Source organism: Sus scrofa, chromosome 4, assembly GCF_000003025.6.
Source record: "Sus scrofa isolate TJ Tabasco breed Duroc chromosome 4, Sscrofa11.1, whole genome shotgun sequence".
Taxonomy (NCBI): Eukaryota; Metazoa; Chordata; class Mammalia; order Artiodactyla; family Suidae; genus Sus; species Sus scrofa.
The window spans coordinates 118,683,150-118,701,480 of record NC_010446.5 but is presented as its reverse complement, the minus strand read 5'-3'; the positions used below and the strand labels follow the sequence as shown (position 1 = coordinate 118,701,480).

The 18,331-nt window shown below is 36.7% G+C and overlaps 1 protein-coding gene across 2 annotated transcripts in view; it reads right to left on the bottom strand.

Moving 5' to 3' along the window:
* The window catches only part of PLPPR5 (phospholipid phosphatase related 5), a 465,309-nt gene that overhangs the window by 364,189 nt on the left and 82,789 nt on the right, over positions 1-18,331 (bottom strand). For both annotated transcript variants that reach the window (XM_021088656.1, XM_021088657.1), the window contains exon 2: positions 423-596. The gene's annotated coding sequence lies outside the window, so the exon portion shown is untranslated. The remainder of the gene's footprint in view (positions 1-422; positions 597-18,331) is intronic.

Genomic DNA, 18,331 nt, shown 5'->3' with positions numbered 1-18,331 from the left:
TTTCTGACTTGAGCCACAAAAAATATGACTTTTTTCATCCTTCTTGGTATGTATCCATGACAAAGTGAGGCCAGGGATTGAACCCACATCCTCAGGAGTACTAGTTGGATCCTTAACCCACTGAGCCACAACAGGATCCCCTCTGCAACAGACTTTCGAACAGAGGCTTTGTTCTAATGAGTTCAGTTTATCACTTACTGATTTTTTTTTTTCCTTTTAAAAGAAAAAACAACAAACTGTAGTTTATTTAGAATCTCTTAGAAGCAGTCCTGGGGGACTCCTCTAAAATCCAAGACTATCCGGGTCAGGATTCCTGTCTCTAAACTGCACTTGTAATTGATTTCTAACTTTTTTGCTAATTGGTGGTCACTGGCAGGAGCCTACCCATTCACACTGACTCGGAACAGAAATGCTCCCGTCACCTTTCGGCTCTGTTGTCCCTCCTCTGTCCACTTCCACAGGCCTTGCCAGACCAGGAGCATCTTCACCGAATAGCTTCGTCGCCAGGTCAGAGAAATTCTTTCAGTTCTTGTGGTCTAGATTGTTCGGCATATATAAATGCGTAGCACGTGGGTTTGCGCATGTCTGCGCACAGCCTTTAAGAGAAAATATACACCTGTTAGTATGTTAGTCGAAGCATCTCAGTAGTGGCTGTATGAATATTTCATGTTTCCTCCTGGCTGTTGCTTCTGTAACCTGCTTCTAAAGTGAAGGGAAAAAAAAAGAGTACAAGAGTGCAAGAGAGAGGTCAGTTTCCATAGGAACGAATGTAACCCCAGAAAAAAGCCTGTTAAAGCAGAGAGCATTGCCTGCAGAGAAACTGAACTCACTCCACCAGCTTAAGAACAACGCATTTGCCTAAGTTAATTGCATTTTTCAAGAGTCATATCTAAAAACCTTCCATAGGTGATGGCTTACAAACATGAACGATCTGGCCTCTAAAAGTAAAAATATTTTAAATCAGAAAATTAACCATATTTTTTTTTTTTTTTGAGTTGGTACTGTTTGGATCTGGGGAAGGGGGGGGAAGCCAGCTAAAGCATAAATAGGATAAAATTAAGGCATTACAAAATAACTACTTTTTCTTAAATATTAACTTTGTAGTACATCTAACTGTACAACAAACACACCGGGAACTTGATAGACTGAAGAATAAAAAAATAATAATGAAGCTATAAATAACTTGTAAAACTTTTCTAACTTTACAAGATGAAATGACAGGAAATAATTCAATTTAAAAGAAAAACTGGTAACTGACAATAACTGCTCATAATCAATATAAGAAAGCAAAAGCAAATCTGATCTGTACTATATTTTAAGGGCTCAGAGGAAAAATTTCATTTTAGAAAAATCTATAATTCTAGGTAAACTCTAAAATTTCTGCCTATACCTTTTGAAAGGGAGGTTAAGTATTCAAACAGTAACAGGAGTTCCAGCTGCAGCTCAGTGGGTTAAGGATCCAGTACTGCTGCAGCTGTGGCACAGGCTGCAGATGTAGCTCAGATTTGATCCCTGGCCTGGGAACTTCCACATGCTGCAGGTACAGAGGGAAAAAAATAATAAAATAAGCCAAAACAAAATGAAATAAAATAACGACAACAGATAAGTTCTGGAAACCTCAGAATTATCCTTGAATTCTTCTTTCCTCTCTCTCTCTGCCCAATTCATGTCATAAAACTCTGCATTCTGTCAGTCTGTACCCTTATCCCATGACCTCACTCCAGCTGCAGTCTTTACCGCGTCTGCTCCAGGTCCCCACCCTGCAAGCTTCCAATACTGCGAGCAGGACCACATTTCCTTCTTACTTGCCCACACTCCCAGTCCTAAGAGGCTGGTTTCTCATTTCTTCATCAGAAGGGCTTGATCAAAAGACCAATGGGGTGGTCAGTGAGTTACCCTTCCCACCCAGAGTGATCTGCAGTTTAAAAGATTTATAATCTCAAAAAATTAATTCGTTGACTCAAATTCTTTAGAAATAAGAGTTTTTTAAATAAACAAATGAATATTCATAGGAAGAATAAATCTACAATGCTAGAATTTCATCAACAACACAGGTGTAGATGACAGTCGTCTCTTAATTTGCATACTTTTGGCAACTATCTCCTTCAGGAACAACCATCAGCTCAGCAACAAAATGTGGGGAACTTAGAAGCTACCTGATTTGTTCTTCACGGCCTCTCCTGCGATGCTGAATTTGCAGCACTGGGTACCTTTACAATGGAAACAAGGTGAGGTTGCAAACAGAGGCTGTTTAAATATCTGCAAGAGCTACAAGGTACTCTTCTCACTGTCCCTTCCCACCTTTGCAGAAGGCTGAAAGCTTGTCCTTGAGGTGGTGAGACAGAGGCTAATTTGAGAAGGTTGAGAAGTCTGTCTCTTAGAAGCACACACCACAGATGGGGGCGAGAATCAGAGGTAAGACAGTCTGTCAGTCACATACTGAATTTTAAAAACCCAACATTTTCTCCCACTGAGATCTCAGAAAGATGGCAGGTAGACTAACAAATTCCAGGTCAAAGACTGAAAAATCCATTTAGAGGAATCTGACCAGCACAAGAAAAAAGAACTAAAGGCACTACTAACAGCCCAGCCAGATTAACTAGTCCAGAAATCAATGACTCGGAAGACATAATAACAAAAATGAACAGGAATTAAAGGGAGAAATTAACAAACCCACATTCACAACTGGTGATTTTAATATCCTTTTCTTTGTAACTAATAGAAAAGGCAAAGAGAAAATCAGTAACAGCATTGACGTTTTGAATAACACTACCAAAACTTGACCTAATCGATATTTTATACATTAAACCAAACTGCAGAGTATACATTTTTTAAGTGCACCATGAAATGCCTACTAAAAGCGACCACATGCTGGGCCATGGAACAAGTCACGATAATTTTTTTTTTTTTTTTTATCTTTTTGCGTTTTCTAGGGCCACTCTCGTGGCATATGGAGATTCCCAGGCTAGGGGGTCCAATCGGAGCCTCAGCAACCGGCCTATGCCAGAGCCACAGCAACTCGGGATCCGAGCCGCGTCTGCAACCTACACCACAGCTCAAAGCAACGCTGGATCCTTAACCCACTGAGCGAGGCCAGGGATCAAACCTGCAACCTCATGGTTCCTAGTCGGATTCATTAACCACTGCGCCATGATGGAAACTCCACAAAAACCTCAAATCATAGGTTTTCAGATCACAACTGCAATTAATTAAAAATCCAATCAGATATCTAGAAAATCTATAAGTATTTGAAAATTAACTTCTAAATAACAGATGTAGCAAAGCAGACATCACAGGGACATTAGAAAATATTTCTTATTAACTGAAAATAAAAGCACAACAGACCGAAACCAGCAGAATGGAGCTAAAATAGTGCCAATGAAGTACTTAGAGAGGAATTTGTAGTTTAACGTTTCCATACTCAACTGCAAGGCCAATTATCTAAAACAAGACGCCGTGCTGGACACCAGAATACAATGGTGACAAAAGGACAGTCAGGGTCCTGACGCTGAATACAGCCTGTGTGAAGGTTGCCACACATCAGCATGACTAATCACCACTGGGAATATTCATTAAAATGTAGAACATTAATATGTAAACCAAATTACCGATTTCCCTTCTGTTGCGATCGCTGTTGTGGGATGCCCTTCACGACAAGGAGATCCATGTGGCTAACAAACATAAGCAGAAGTCTGCAATTTCATCACACATGCGGAGGGTGCTAATTAGAAACAATGAGAATGTCACCACACACCCACCGGAACAGCTAGATGAAAAGGACAGAGAATGCCAAACCTTTCAAAGATACGGAACACCAAAACCCTCACCTACTGTTGGTGGGAGTTTAATTGGCTGAAGCACTTTGAAGAGCTGTTTGGCAGTAATGGTGACAGCTGACTATGCGCATCGCCCATGACACGGCAGTTTCCTTCCTTAGTGCACGTCCTGCAAAATGCTTACATCTGTTGACCGAAAACCGTGTTATGTATATCATAGTGGGAGTAGCCCTATATGTGAAAGCCAAAAGAAAAACCAGCTAAATGTCTGTCACCAGTAGAACAATTTTTTTTTAAATGGCATAGTCCCACAATGAGATACTATACAATAAAAAATATGAAAAAAACTACAAATGCATATGCAAAAGGTAGATGCATATCATACAGGTAATGTAGAGTAAAAGGAACCCCACAGATAAATTCATACAGACAGAATGATTCTGTTGATATAAATTTCAAAGACAGGCAAAACTATCTCGTGTGGTAGAAGTCAGTACTGTTTAGCCTTGGGACTGGTGGGCAGTGACCGGTAAGGGGCCTCAAGCTGGCTTTGGGATGCTGGCAACATTCTCTTCCACAACTTGTGTGCAATTGACATTTGAGGGTTCGTTTGGCAAAAATCCACTGGTCCGTCCACCTAAAATTTGTTCACACAAACTATGTGTTATATTTGAATTACAAGTTCAAACAAAAACAGAAGAAATATTTTCCATTGTTTTTAATTTGATTCATGAAAGTCATCACCAAAGTATCTTGATTATCCGGATTTCTTATGCTGAGAATTTCCAGCCGTGGTTCTTTTCCACATGACACCTCCTTAAAATGGGCTCCGTTGTGCAGTTCTCATAAATACAAGGAACTACTTGGGTGTTCAAATGAATGGGAGACCTTTCACATTCTCGAGGTCAAATAATTTGTTTGCTATTTCATCAAGAGAATTATTTTCAAAGTAAACCACTGGTCCTGAAATCTCCCTGTCCTCCTACCTCCTCCTTTTTGAGTTGGGGTAATGTGGTTTCCAACTCCCTGAGTGGATGGTAGCTACCTGAACTGTTTCCCTTTGGGAAGGGAACACATTGCTTCTTTGTAGCCAAACAAGTCTGCACTGAGTGAGTCATAATCCTACTCACCACCATTAGAGATATCTGATATAATTAAATACCTATTCTGGTATTCCAATCATTTTCCTTTCCCTTTAGGAGACACATGGGAAAGCGATCACTAGTCACTGGTTTTTCCATGTTGACTTTTGTGAAGCCTCCCATTCAAGAAGAGAATATTCATAGAAATAAGAACTATCTGATGCACCTTAGTAAATTATGCATTTTCTTTGTTATTTAGGGAAAAAATTCCAGTCACTCACATTGGTTTGTGTGAGGTTCCATTACAAGTTGCCTTGGGAATTTACAGTCTGATACTGACTTACTAAATAAAGAAATTAATTCTCTGACCCTTCCTTTATATAATGCCATTGTAAATTACTGAATACCCAGAGGTGAGAAAAGACCATTGGTGAAGCCATTTATCAATGGGAGATTTGTTTTCTGTTGTTTTACCTTTTATAAATTAAAAAAATATTTCTGAAAGGGAAAATTAATTCCATCCCCACCAGAATCGGCCCTAATTCTTACTGCAACCTTATCAGTGAATCACAATCATGAGTTCAGGAACGACTGCATTGGTGTAACCAATGCACCAGCTGAAAATACCTATGCAATTAATCTGCAAGGGATTTTATCACATTGATGGTGATATATTATGATTCTGGCCTCTTTTTCAGTTTCAACTCACTGGATTTAATACAAAGTTTGTGTAACAGTAGTTGTAGGTGCGACTCTGAGACAAGATCTCTCTCCACGAAATCAAAATGATTTGGAAATGACACTTGATATAAATCTCATACAAAAAATTAAGAGTAATAGTTGTTTGTTTTAAGACACAGGCCTCTCAAAGTACAGTAGAGTTTTATATTTATCTAGTTTCTTAAAATAGCTGATTTCTTGACAGCATCTTAACATGAGAGAAGGCCAGGCTTCATTGCAGTTGCACAAATTTAGTGGATAAAGCATAATTGTAAACAGTTTTTCCTTCCATTATCTTCCTTGCACAAAAATTCTATTTTGCATTTTTCCAGATAATTATGAGGGGCTTTGTGTTTTATCGCTTTCTATTCATAACACTCACATCTTAACTTACACTTTCATGGTTTCTGAATTGATTGCTGCTTTAGTTTCTATGGTAACTCTGCCAGTTGCCTACCTATAAATAGATATTTCATAATAGCAGGCTTATGAAAGATCATGTTTGAATATCCTTCCATAATAAGAAGAATTGCTAGAAAAATAACATATGAACCAATGTTCAAGGAAACAGATATCTTATACCTGTGAGGGTACAAAAATAGAAAACCAAAATTAAAAATTCATGTAGTTGCAGGTTGGCAAGTACATGGTGAATAGAGAGAATACATGAGTATTTAAGAATAAAAATGTAGAGTCAGGATATACTTTTCATTTTAGCCCCTACTGAAAATTTCATGACACCTTTAAAAATAACATTTATAGGAGTTCCCTTGTGGCTCAGCAGGTTGAAGATCTAGCATTATCATTGCTGTGGCTCTGGTTACAGCTGTGGTACAGGTTCGATCCCTGGCCCAGAAACTTCCACATGCCATGGGTGCAGAAGAAAAAAAATTTACTAATCATGTATTAACTGTCTAGATTTCATTTCTTTCACTGGCAGCTTAAGACTACTCTTCAATAGGATTTTTTTTTTTTGTAGAAACTCTGTTGTACAAGTATTATCCTATATATACAGGATATATACACACACACATACATATATGTATATATATAATACATATATATTACCTTTATTTACATATGTAAAATCTCCCAATGTATTCTTTATCTTTCAACTTTTTTTGTATTATGGTTTTATTTGCATTATAGTTATTGTAATGTATGTAGTCAAATATGTCAGTTTTCTTTGGTGGCTTCTGAGGTTGTGTCTCACCTAGGAATATAATCTTCCCTACTGCAAGATTATAAAAACATCCCCCTTGATTGCTTTTCTTCTCTTAAATGGTCTTTGAAGTATATTATGCTTTTAATCTACCTGGAATTTTTTTGTGTGTTTAGGCTGAGGTAGGAATTTTTTTCTAGAAAATCAACTGGATTTCAGCACTTGCCCTTTTCCCAATAATTTTAAGTGCCCTATTTATCATGTATTAAATTTCAAATGCACATGGATCTATTTGTAGACCTCACATTATGGTCCCTCCATTTGTTTTTTCCGTTCCCACACGAAACCCTTTAAATAGCACGTTTTAATATAAATGTTTCAAATGTGTGTTAGTGTTTTGTTTATGTGCTCTTCTGTACAAACTTTAGAATCACCTTGAAGTTGCATAAAATCCCCATTACTGTTTGCATTTAGTCTATTATTTAATTAAGGAATGGTTTACATCTATATAACCTTTAGTCTTCCCATTTAGAGACATGGGAAGTGTCCACATTTACTCTGCTCAGTTTTATGTTCAACAGTACAGTGACATTTTATTCGCTGCTCAGACAGAATTATGTAGTTTTGTGCTGTTGTACATGAACTATAATAACGCTACCATGCTTATCTTGAATTTCATCATTCCACTGTACTCTCTTATTAGTTCTGTTGGCTTTTTGATTTTACATATAAATATTTAAAGGCATATTACAATATGCTTTCATCTGCTACCCACATATCTTATAAATCTTACAAACCATTTTTTATAGTTCTCAAGTTTTTTTGTATACGTTTAAGAGTAACCAGAAGTACCAAGGAGTTCCTACTGCGGGACAGTGGATTAAGAATCTGACTGCAGCAGCTCTGGTTGCTCCAGAGTTGCAGGTTTGATCCCCACCTGGCACAGTGGGTTAAGGATCCAGGGTTCCTGCAGCTGTGGCATAGGTTGAAGGCATGGCTCGGATTCAGTCCCCAGCCAGGGAACTTCTATATGCCAAGATGTAGCTCAAAAAAAAAGTACCGAAATCTTACGTTCCCTGGTGGCTCAACACGTTGTCATTGCTGTAGCTCAAGTCACTGCTGTGGTATGAGTTCCACCCCTGGTCCTGGGAACTTCTGCATGCCACAGGTGCTGCCAAAAAAAAAAAAAAAAAGATACCAAAATCTTGGGGGAAAACAAGAGTAATATACATAAATGTATATGAGTCTGTAGATAAATATGGAACATCACTCTTATAAAAATGATTAATTTCAGCTTTTTCCCAGATTTAAAGTGTATTATAAATTTTCCCATGTTATAATCACCAATGGATTGTGAAGTCCTCAAATTCTGTGGATCTTCCCCACCATGATCACATGAGGGCCCCCAGCCCCACCCAGTGAATGCATTCAAAGTCGTTCGATCAATCAACACTTGCGACCCTAATTACTTTTTGGCTTTGGAAAGCCACAGTTTGGTTAAGCCTATGCCAATGACATTTTTTTCTCTTTGAAAGAACTGTATTTTTGTACCACACGTGGTCTTATTCCTTGATGCTTTTTACATACCAGATAATCGTGCATTCAGCTGAAGAAAAGGCATTTTTCACCTTCATCAGAATCAGAGGGCTACTTAGGTGTCTCACACATAAATAAGGGAATAGAAAGATTGAAAATGACTATGCTCGAAAATGCCCAGTTTTCTAGAAAAAAAATATCTGAAACAAAACACTAACAGCATTTGAATACTGGTCAAGTTTTCTTTTTCTTCTGCATTTTGATTGTAACCATCATCAGCGTTATAATTTCTAGGTAGATTCATGACACAAACCAATAAATTGTATTTCTGTGCCCTTTTAATATAAGGGGTGCATGTTAGCAAGACAATATAAATAACTCCAAACAGCTTAAGATTCGCATTAATCGCTCCTTTTGAGGTTTCCTCAGAGAATGATTATAGAAGATTCTTAAGAGAATGCATGAAGAAGTTGCAAGGAAGTAACTTGGCTTTTATTGCACTCGGTACAATGTTCCATTAATGGAGGCATTTTTGCCTTCATTTTGGGGGAGACTGTGTAATGAAATGTATGCCAGACATTTAATGTGTTAGACCTTTAAGCTGCTTTGTATTTAAAAGTATAAGTTGGCCTTATCAGATGCTTAATAAGTGAGGCAATTGTATCTTGTACTAATCAAAATAGCTTCTATTATAACAGAAATGAGATTCAATTACATCAGAAGCTACTATTTCTGAGGTTCAGTGGCTTATGATTAAATACATATTTCTGGTGATAAGGAAATCAGCCATTTTTCCAAATAGTTATATTTGATAAGCCTGCAACAACATTTTTATAATACATACTTGTTATAAGTATGGGAAAGAAAATGTAGCATCAAAAATCAGATATCACCAGGGAGTTCCCATTGTGGCTCAATGGGTTAAGGACCCAGTGTTGTCCCTATGAGGAAGTGGGTTTGATCCCTGGCCTAGCTCAATGGATTAAGGGTCCGGCATTGCTACAAGCTGCGGCGTTCAAGTTGATGATGTGGCTCGGATCTGATGTTGCCACGGCTGTGGCCGAGGCTGCAGCTGCAGCTCTGGTTCGACCCCTAGACTGGGGATTTCCATATGCTGCAAGTGTGGGTGTAAAAAATATTTAAAAATTTAAAAAAATAAATACATTTAAAATAAAATAAAAATCAAATATCAGCCATGCCTTCCATTTCTTGATCTGTTTAAATTAGTGTGTATCTAAAACAGAACTTATTCCATCCATATCCTTCCCAATGGTACTTTGTTTGAATAAATTATCAGAAAAACAGTGACTTTACAAATGGGTTGTGATGCTAAAAGAAACAGACCTTAATATCTGTGAGGAAATGGCTAGTTCCCAAAACTAGAAATCATAAGACATGTCACTACAGTACATTATATTATTTCTCTAGTGCTCTAGTTACATAAATGTTATCTCCAATGCCACTTTTGCAATGTTGTCAAATTCTAGATAGATCAAAGCTTCCCATCTGCTTTGTCTCCAAATCACTTTCTGATTGAGTTTGTCCTGCTCCTGGTCTATGCAGGTACCAGTGAGAATAGCCTTTCTGTAACCCTGTGAATTGCTTCCACTTCTCTGAAAGTTGAACATACTCTCCTTTGTATACAGTCCAATCCTTTATCTCTCTGAGCGCTTTAAAATACGGAAATATTAAATTACCAATATAAATAACAGTATTCTCACCAGTACACAAGTATTTTATTCATTATAGGAACCTTCTTCAAACAAATGGCCCATGAGATCTTACCCAATGTTAAGCGATTTATTTCTGATAAGGCTTAGAAGTCTTAGAATGCTCACGTCTTTCTTAAATAACTTTATGGTGCTTTGTCCTATTTGTGTTTGTCCTAAGGCCAAACTTCACTTCCAAGATTTGTATTCCAGGAGTTCCCTGGGGGCTCAGCAAGTTAAGGACCTGGCTGTGGTCACTGTTGTCGTTCAAGTCACTCTTGTGGTGTGGGTTCCACCTCTGGCCTGGGAACTTCCACAGGCTGTGGGCATGGCCAAAAAAAAAAAAAATTGTATACCAGTGCCAGTTCTTTCAGTTCTCTGCTGGCATTCTTCCCTACAGGATAGCTTTTGCATCCTGACCATCAGAGTCCATCTACAATACTGATGGCTTTTGACTTTTTTCTGATGTCCAAGTAGGACATACAGCAGAGAGGCCACAAGGTGTGTCTCCACCCTCCACTGTGACGAGTACAATTCGCCGTCTTGGTTCCTCCGGCTCCAAACTGTTTGTTCCTATTACAACACTCAGACTGTCTGCTCACTCACCTACTGCCTTTGCAGTTAGGGCCTCAAACTGCTCCCTTCTCTCAAGATGTTCCCATCCTTCGCTGAAAGAGAGATCTCTGAGCTCTGGTTGGGAACCTTGGATTCTGCTTCTTCCATCATGTAGGCTCAGCTGGCTTTGCTGAACACAACCTTTCAGACCCCAATTTCCCTGTGGAATATAGCATTGGTTACCTAGTCTGAACTTTGACTCATTCTAAATTCTTAATTTTGAGCTACTGTTTAATCTGAGTCAGTGTAAGCCTCTGGGAGCACTGAAATGAATTACATGTAAGGGAAAATCAGAAACTACCTGCATCAGAAAGCTCCAGTAATAATAATAATCTGTAAGAGCAACGGGAGAGTCTGAAAGCAATAAAAATTAAAATCCAAAGGAAAGACGGAAAGCCTACTGGGTGAGAGGTTCACAAAAAAAGCAAAGCAATTAGGCAAATCTGCTTCTGATGTTCAAGAGGTAGGAGGTATAAGGCAATTCGAAATCACTGCACCTCAATGACTATGGGTATTTGAGGGATTTTCACTTGCACAAATGAAAGATTTTGAAATAAAGAATTATCTTTTCCATATCTGCAGCACTTTTTTTTAGGGCTGCGCCTGTGGCATATGGAAGTTCCTAGGCTAGGAATTGAATGAGAGCTACAGTTGCCGGCCTATGCCACAGCCACGGCAATGCAGGATCTGAGCTGTGTCTGCGACCTACACCACAGCTCATGGCAATGCTGGATCCTTAACCCACTGAGTGAGGTCAGCGATCGAACTTGCATCCCCATGGATCCTAGTAGGGTTCATTACCACTGAGCCATGATGGGAACTCCCTATTTGCTGTACTTTTTTAAAGGAGCTTTGCATTTCTCATGACATCCTTACAGGAATTTTAAAGGAAGTCTGATGCCCATCTTATAGGTTCTGGAAAGGAAAAATGAACTGGAAGAATGGAGACAGCCCTTTCTGACTCCACAAATGTAACCATAGGTTGCCTAGCTACGAAATAATTGCAGGAACGCCTTTGGTAGGACCCAACTAAGAAGCAGGTGAAATACCGGTATAGATCAGAGGATGCTTTGAACCAAGTGAACTCCTACATGGACTTAATCAACACCTACCCATAATGAACACCTAATATTTACTTAACTGGTTGAATATACACATGCCTAGTTTACAGAGTGCTTTTGTGCTCAGATCTATTCAATTGTTCTCTCAACAGGTTTGTGAGGAAATAAACATTTGACACTTTTTAATCAAGAGAAAACAGAACTCAGACAGGCTAGGTTTCTTGGCCAAAGCCACTCAGGTACTAAGTAGCAGGTAAGTCCAGGGATGTCAACATCAAAGTCATGCTTTTTGCTAATTTACCAGGGATCAGAAGGAAAACACAGATGTTAGGTTTACAGCCCTGTGAACACATGATTTACCAAACTGTTTCTTAAATCAAATAGTCATGAGATTAATTAGTGTCACAATAATGGAATTAATTGAGTCTATATTTTGAATCCTTGTTTTCTTGAGACTAAATTGTTGTATTGTTGTTTAGGCAACAATGCCAAAGCAAAGTTAAACAATATATTTAGAATTGGCTAAAAATGTCCACTTAATTTCCTAATGATTCCCTCTCTCACTTTGGTCTCTCTTCATTATTTGATTATATATTGTCTTTGCCTTTCACTTTCTCCTCTAGAGAGTTCAGCATTTAAATTTTCCAGAATAATGAGGGAATTATGTAAATAATCTCTGTCCTGGTCTATCTCTCTTGAAAACCCATACTAAGCTAAATGTCCCTCATTCTTCTTTATCAGAATACGTAGAAGTCAATGGAAACACTTATTAGGGTCCTTATCACCTTATCACCTCCCTCCTTTTCTTAACTGCCATTGAGAAAACCTGAGCTTTAATCAGCGCATTTGAAACTAAATTTCATGTGACTAATTGCTAAACTATAATCATAAATTCATAACTTTCAGTAGAGGACTTCTACTATATGTGTGCTGGGTTCAGTATTCTTTCTGATGAATGGATTCTAGGAATGAGTCTAAATCAACCCAATCATTCCAAGATTGCAACAGCAATGTGCTTAGGTCAAACCTAGAGTTGGATATTTATTGGGTATTTTTAAAAGTCAAACAGGTTTTTTTTTCCTACTTAAGATAGAGTACTCTTTGACATAAATAGCAGCAATATATTGTTTGATCCACCTCCTGGAATAATGAAAATAAAAGCAAAAATAAACCAATGAGATCTAATTAAACTTAAAATCTTTTGCACAGCAAAGAAAACCATAAAAAAATGAAAAGACAACCCACAGAATGGGAGAATATCTGCACAATGCAACCAAGAAGGACTTAATCTCCAAATTATACCAAAAAACTCACACAACTCAACAACAATGAAAAACAACCAATTGAAAAATGGGCAGAAGAACTAAATAGACATTTCCCCCAAGAAGACATACAGATGGCCAATAGGCACATGAAAAGATGCTCAACATCACTAATTATTAGAGAAAAGCAAATCAGAACTACAGTGAAATACCACCTGACACCAGTCAGAAAGGCCATTATTAGTAAGTCTACAAATAACAAATGCTGGAGAGGGAGTAGAGAAAACAGTCCCCCCACCCCACACTGTTGGTGGGAATGTAAATTGGTTCAACCACTATGGAAAACAATTTGGAGGTTCCACGGAAAACTAAATGGAGAACTACCATATGATCTACCAATCCCACTCCTGGGCATATATCTAGATAAAACTATATTTTAAAAAGATACCTGTACTCCTATGTTCACTGCAACATTAGTCACAATAGCCAAGACATGGAATGATGAATGGATTTAGAAGATGTGGCACATATATACAATAGAATAATATCCAGCCATAAAAAGAATGCAAAAATAAACCAACATGGATGCAACTAGAGATTCTCATACTAAGCAAAGTAAGTCAGAAAGAGAAAGACAAATACCATATGATATCACTTATATCTGCAATCTAATATATGACACAAATGAACCTATCTGTAGAACATTAGAGACTCACAGACATGGAGAACAGACGTGTGGTTGCCAAGGGGGAGGGGGAGGAAGTGAGATGGACTGGGAGTTCGGGATTAGTAAATGCAAACCACTACATTTAGAATGGATAAGCAATGAGATCCTACCGTGTAGCACAAGGAACTCTATCCAATCTCTTGAGAAAGAAAATGATGGAAATAATATGAGAAAAAGAATGTATACATATGTATGACTGGGTCACTGCTATACAGCAGAAATCAGCACAACATTGTAAACCAACTATACTTTAATTAAACAAAGAACCCACCTCCAGGGCTGCTCCTTCAGTAATCCAGTAAGTTCACAGTTGGCCAGTCAAAGCTTGTCACCTACATAACACCTTTATATCCCTTATTCTGGAATGCACACAGAGAATTGTTTCTTTTCTTTGAAAATGCGAAATTCTTCAATGGGTAAATGAATATCAAAAATGCTTGAACAAATTTAAGTGAATATGTTCATGGAGAAAAGTCTTTACACAATACTTTGAGCTTTTTCCTACAGATACGAAGACTAATTTATAAACAACCACATCTCATACTCATTTATTCATTTGAAATGAGGGAATGTGGTTACATTAAGCACAATCAGCAAATACCTTCTAATGGGTTATCTTATTAAGTGGTTAAAGGCATCAAAGGACTAAGATGGTAAAGTTTCTAATAAATTGGTCACTTGAGTAGGAATTTCCAATAATAAGTATTCAGACTTATATTTATCCCTATTTCTTTTACATTTCTCTTTATGGCTGTGTTTGAAAGTTATTTAGGTTATTACTAAAGTTTTAAAATGAGTCTGAGCTACCAAGTAAGAAATATCAAGGGGTTTCTCAGACCAATTATTAACTAACAGATGAAAGGGGTTATTTACCCACTACTTCCTCTTGTCCTAAACTCTAATTCCAATGAATTCATAATATGTTTGATTCCCTAGTAAGTTTAATGTTTCAAGTCTACAAATATTTACTTAACCTTTAATTTCAGAAAGGCTTTGATGAGTCGTTAATTTTGCCAAATTTATACAAAACCTTAGTCAAAGAAAAATATTTGTAACTAGAACTAAGAAATATACTCTTGTCATATTCTACCTCTAATTAATATTTGAAATGTTTATGTATGTTGCATATTAATCTTTTACTGGGTTTATCATTTACAGCTATTTTCTCCCATTCAGTAGGTTGTCTTTTTGTTTTGTCAGTGGTTTCCTTTGCTGTGCAGGAGCTTTTAAATTTAATTAGGTCCCATTTGCTTAATTTTATAATTTTGCTTTTATTTCCTTCACTTTAGGATATCTGATGATGAATTTTTTTTTAATTTCAGTAATATCTAAGAGCAATGTTAAGCACTATGGGGTCAAAATTGTTTAAATGACAGCAGCATACATCAACAACGTAAAAAATAAGATTTTTACCCTACCCCTAAATACCGAATAGGGTCAATTTACAGTATAAAAATACTTCGAAACAATTTAATTTTCAAGAAGTAATTTTTATCATGGGAACTGAATTTTAATTAAATGTCTTCCCATTATTTTTTGAATATGTAGCAATAGTTGGATGACACCTTATGGAATATGAGCGAGAGTCAAGCAGGACCAAAGAAAATGAGGTTTATCAATGCCGTACAGTTATTTTACTTCACCCCTACCTTCCTCAGGTTTATTTTCACTTAGCCCCTACCTTCCTTAGGTTTATTTTTTCTTCTACCTTTTGAGGACTTCCTTTTATAATATTCTAATTAATATAGCCAACCGTTTTAGCAAAAGTTTCACATTCTTTTACTTTTGATCATATCATGCTATGTATTCTGCTATTGTGTTGATTGCTACTTAAATTTTAAAATCATCAATAAAACATTTTGAAAACAATACTTCTGGCATACATTTTTCTCAGTTAACATGTCCAGATCATGTGGCTCTCTTTAAAGACACGTGATAGCAATCAAAAGGAAGGACTGTAGTTTCTTCAAACCCTTGACCACAAGGGCTCCTGGAAGTTCCCAGCCCATCACACCTTTCTGTAAACTCAGGTCTTTATAAATGCAAGACCTGTGGCCTGCCAGCTTCTCCCCTAGGCAGGATTAATAAAATGGGTTTACTGAATTCAAAATTTCTGAGATGGGAGGCTGGAAAAGAGAATAAAGAAGCCAATTTATCCTATTCTCAAATACATTACTTTTTAAGTCTGCCAAAGGCAACTCAAAGTCTAAGAAAAACATTCAATAAATGTCAATTTAACTCCTACTCTGTGCCAGGATCCCTTCTGGGAAACATGGTATTTAGTCGGCTAACATTAACATGCAAGCGGCAGGCATTGTAAAGTCGGAAGGAAGCAGGAATTAAAACATCATGGCACTGATGCAGGAAGAGACAAATGGATTATTGTAACAGAAAAGAAATGGGCCCACATATGGATAAATGTGCAATAATTGATAATGACAGTAAAACAAGTCAGCGGGAAGAGGACAGAGGTATATTGAAATTTTTCTCAAATTGAAAGGAAAAAATTAAGTTGAATCTTTATTTTACACCATTGGCAAAAACTAAATCCCATGTGGATTAAAGCTATAAAGGTAAAAGTCGAACCCTCCGACACATTATAAGAAAAATGATATTAATCACCATAGAAACATTATAGAAAATAATGATTATAACTTTGGATAAAAAATTAGGAAACAAAGCTACAGATTGGGATTTCTCAACTTGATCAAGAGTATCTATTAAAAACTACAGCTAACCTCATACTTAACGGTGAGAAACGAAGACTTCCCACTCTGGTCAGGAACAAAGCAAGGATGTCTCATTTCACCATTCTTTTTTTTTTTTTTTTTCTTTTTTTCTTTTTTGGCCACATCACAACTACCACAACCCTGGATCCTTAATCCACTGCCCTGGGCCAGGGATCTAATCAGCGCCTCCACAAAGACAAGCCAGATCATTAACCCACAGCACCACAGTGGGAATTCCTCACCACTCCTTTTTGACATTATACTGGAGATACTAGCTAATGTAAAAGGACAAGAAAAGGATACAAAAGGCATAGAGATAAGGATGATGCACTATTTACAGTAGCTACAATATGGAAATAAGCAAAGTATCCATCAACAGATGAATGGATAAAGAAGATGTGATAGATGATAGATTGATTTTAAAAAGCTGAGGATTGGGAAAATGTATTGTCAACCTATGTAACAGAGAAGGGCTTAATATCCAGAATAGATAAGCTAAAGATGAAAATAATATATTTTTCAATCTTTGTAACGGGAAAAATTATTCTCCACAACAGATACAGAGCTCATAAAAGTCACATTTAAAATAATAGAAAATTAGAAAAACACTTTAAAGTTTGATAATATCATAATATCATATTGGGTTTGGTGGGTTATTGGCTATTGTCATACATTACTAATGAGAGTGTAAATTGGCACAGTTCTTCTAAGAAATGATTTGTAAGTACCACTAGAAGTCAACATATGCTTTTGACTACTTTGCACTATCACTCAACAATTGAACTCTTCAATATCTTCTCTAAAGAAATACCTCTCTGGTGTTGAAGGCATACACAATGACATTCTTGGTGACACTGTCGGTGACACTGAAAATTGAAGACAACCTAAGTCCCTATCAACAAAAAAAGATTCTATAAAATCATGCAATGTAGCTCTTGAAAAGGAATAAGACATATCAATATTTACACAATGTGGCAAGGTCTCCAAGTTGCACTATAAAGTAAAAATGCAGGTTGTAGACCAATACATCACAGTATCATTTATTTTATAAACAAGTTACACAAAATTCTATATCCTTTATGTTTATATATGAATGCATACATAGAAAAGTAATGACAAATGATACTATTATCCGAATTTTTGTTTATGAGAATGCATTCATTTAATATTTCTATCATTAAAATATATAATTTTAAGAATATAAAGTGATTATAAATACAGGAATTTGAAAACAATATATTAATATGAATATTATATTAATGACATTAATATCAAATGATATATTTTCAGGGTCATCCTAAAAATTCCACTATATGAAATAAAACTATTTGTCCTCAAATATGGCTTTTAGTATGCCAATAATTAGAATTATTTTTACTAATAATACCATTAGAAGATATTTTAACAGCTAACTCTTCTTCTCCTCTTAATTATTATTTTTGCAATACGTCTCGCACTATGAAATTATCTGCAGAAGTTTGTCCTGATGCGCCACCTTTACCACTAAACTAAAGCTCTTCTACATGCTCTATGTAACAGGATGTATTGCTCCACTTTTCAAGGGATCATCCATGTTTTAGTTCTGATGACAAATGAAACTTTTAGACATTTTCCTTAAATAGTATAGTGAACACTAAATTAAATCTCTGGAACACAATCCCTAATCAATCCCTGTTTTCTCTTTTCTAGAACACGAACACTTCTATAACAGTGCCAGCACCTTTTGAAAATTCCTAGGACATGATACATCCTCAAGAAAAAAATTGGGGATGATTAGGTTGATGGATGGATTGGATGGATGATGGATGGATGGTTCTGAAAATTTGTATAAATATATCTTATCTTGATCTTCCATACTAAACTGTTCCTTAAATCTTTTAGAAACTTCATAAAGGCATCTGCTCCCAGTGAAATGTTTTATTGCTTCACTGGAAGACATTAGGGACCAGGGT